Here is a 3,333-nt window from a genome sequence, read left to right as displayed (position 1 = left end):
GTTCACATTTCAATAAAATCTCTATTGAATGGAACTATATAAGAACTAAAAACCAAGCTACCGCAAGAGTTGGGCAATCAAGATTTGCTTCCATGGGTTTAGTGAAATTCTGATGTCTCTGTATTACATGTATTAGATACTATAAAGGAGAATGCTTGTAGTTCAAGGTTGAAATGAAGGGTCCTTGTGATTTCTGAGTTTGGTTGTTTTCTTACAGATGTTTCATTACCCAAATATCAGTGGTAGCATCACTGAGTAATTAAAGGTCTGCAAGAAAACAACCAAGCTCAGAGAGCATCAAGGGCACCTTACATTAGATATACCTCTTAATCAACTGAATTGTTTCTTTCATGGTGTAGAATAGAGGAGGAGGGATCATCTGATGTCCTACTTTACACCTGCTGTTGTTTTGTATATAAAAGTGTTAAGATTGGAGTAGCCAAAGCCTTCTTCCTTTAGAACCATCTGTGTGAGTTATTCATAGTACCGTTTCCAGTGGCTTTGGAAAATTTGATGCTATTTGAGATACAAATATAGATAATGTAAAGGCTTGCCTGTTGTTCGTGTCTTCCTCTTTCCTTGTTTTTGCCTGCCTTTTGTCCTTATTTTGCTGTCTAACTGGTTTTTGATGTTTGTTGATATTTAATAAATAAACATCAAACTATTTTTTGCTAGCTGAACTGAGTGGCATGTGTGTTTGCTTTGAACTGATATAGGAACTGACTGGGAGTGTGCTAGTGCAAACTCAACTGGAAAAGTTTTATAGTAATTTTCCAACTACTGCAGCCTGTTCAATGGTAAGGAATAATGGGAATTCGGATCTACAAGTTCTGAGGGACATCAGTTGCCCAACACCACTAAATTGGCTAACTGAGAGGAATGCAATAGAGGCTTTAAAGCCACATGGGAACCCTGAATATTTTTGGTATGTCCCCACTCCCACAGAAGTGTCATTTTTGAATGTGATCTGCTAATTGTTAATATGGAAAATAATCCCATGTTCAATATTGAATGACTCTCAGCTAAAGTAAATGGCTGCTGTGCATGTGGCTGATACACAACTCTGTGTAAGCTCGAGTATCAGTTGCCTTACAGTTGCCTTACAATCTGCTGCTTAGAAGCAGGAGGCCACCCAGCTATTTTAAAGAGATGCTTTGCATGAGCCTTCATGAAAACAAAGCTCTTCTGGAAATATGCACAGCCTTCCCATGCAGTCTTAGAGCTGATATAAGTAGCAGCAAGAAGGAGATGAATCCATAATAGATTTAGAGTTAACCGATATCTAGCAGTTAAGGAAGGAAAAGTTTTGGAAGGCAATTCTCACTTTTCACTCTGATATATGTCAGCATTGGAGAGTCAGTGAGATATGATCATATTATGTTGGATAGACTGGATTCTCTTTCTCTGTGTCCCAACTCATGAAAAATCCTGTTGGGAATAAAGTGACTTAATTATACTGTAAATGTTTTCCAGCAGAGAATTAACACAGTACTTGTTGATGACAGACAGACAGACAGACAGACAGACTGCTGTCTTGACTTTTTTGACCATATCCTGAGGACACCCTTGTTTTGGGGCAAAGAGTGGTCATAACTTTGTCTTGCTGCATCAGCTTTGGTATATTTGCTCTTAAAGTATGTATGTACGAATGTATTTACATAAATAGCCTGTTGCAAGTGGCAATAATACCCCACAGACATTCAAATAACATGGATCACTAAGCCATTTATATTTGCACTGAGTACAAACAAAGCTGGTTCAGACCGAGGACTATTAATTTTACTGTCCTCATTCTGTCTGGACAAATACAAATTTGTTACGCATCTGATACTATTAACATAGAAAAATGTTGAAAGAAATCATTTGTGTTTTCTATTGAAAAAATGCTACCTTTTTGATTCCATCATAAACATTGTGCATTAAGTATTCCCATATATATTTGTACATATACACATATTTTATTTATTTATTTATACCACCTGATTATTTACAAATAACTCAAGGCAGTGAACATACCTGATACACTTTCCTTTTATTTGCTCCACAACAACAACCCAGTGAGGTGAGTTGGGCTGAGAGAGAGCAATTGGCCCAAAGTCGCCCAGCTGGCTTCCATGGCTAAGGTAGGACTCGAACTTGCAGTCTCCTGTTTTCTAGTCTGATGCTTTAACTGCTAGACCAAACTGGCTCTCATAGTATAGACATTAACTGATTTATGATGCACAATGTAAATAGTATGAATTTTCAGTGTTGCACATTATATTAATAGTGATACTATATATTATGTTTCTGCAATTATATAAGATCCCAAGGAATTCATTTTATTTGCATTTTAGGGACCTGTGATCAACCCATGCTGATACTTTCATGGAGGGCTTTTAAAACAAGCAACATGTCTTTTAATCCATGTTCTGGAATGGTAAGTGGATGCCACAGTTCATATGTAGACTTCTCTTGGGGTAAATTTTTTTTTTATTTTTTTTTTATTTATTGAATTTTTACCCCGCCCTTCTCCTTGCGGACTCAGGGCAAGGAGTCCTATTGTCCTATTGTCACTGATAGAAAGAACTCCTTGCCATTTTTGTTTAAGTGTAAATACTCTGAAGATCTGAAACATTACACTAAAGTGTAATGTTTACACTTTATATGCTACTTCTGAAGATGGTGATATAATTTACTTTTTCAAAACTGTCTATCAAACTCTTAAATAAGTTTATCCATCTCTGGGGAAACAGATTCATTCAACTGATTCCTTATTACTGATTATTTGAAGCAATTGGATAGTAAGTGAAAAGAAGAGGGAAAACCTCTCAAATTATAGAAATGATCTCAATGGCATTTGATATATTGATCACAAGGTTTCCCATGGTATCTGAATCATAAATTAAACATCCCAGGATATCCGATACCAATATTCCATCTTGCTTGTATAAAAAATTGTCTATTAAGATCTTAAATAAGCTACCTATTAGGGGACTCACAAGCCTCATCATGCTTGGATAGGGGAATTTGCTCATTGAAAAGATGGTGTGATGTTTCACTCCACAATCAAGTTACTTTAAGATTTTAGTGCTTAGAAATGGTAGTGAAGACTTTTGAAACTCATGTGAGAGAAGACTTACAGTGAAAAGATGAACAACTGAGAATTCCTGAGGGTTTTTTCCCTGGAATTTAGCTTCTTCAACTATCAACAGAAGGAACTAGCATTTAGTTTACATGACTCTCCTGGGATAGGGAAAATCCTAGAATTATCCCGCAAGAGCAAAGGCCTGCAAGTAGCTTCAGGAGCTGTGCCTCAAAGCAGCTTATGTGCTAAAAATGGGGGCGGGGGGG

Source organism: Protobothrops mucrosquamatus, unplaced genomic scaffold, assembly GCF_001527695.2.
Source record: "Protobothrops mucrosquamatus isolate PMUCROS unplaced genomic scaffold, P.Mucros_1.0 scaffold678, whole genome shotgun sequence".
Taxonomy (NCBI): domain Eukaryota; kingdom Metazoa; phylum Chordata; class Lepidosauria; order Squamata; family Viperidae; genus Protobothrops; species Protobothrops mucrosquamatus.
The sequence above is the reverse complement of the archived record's forward strand: the minus strand, read 5'-3'. Positions refer to the sequence as shown.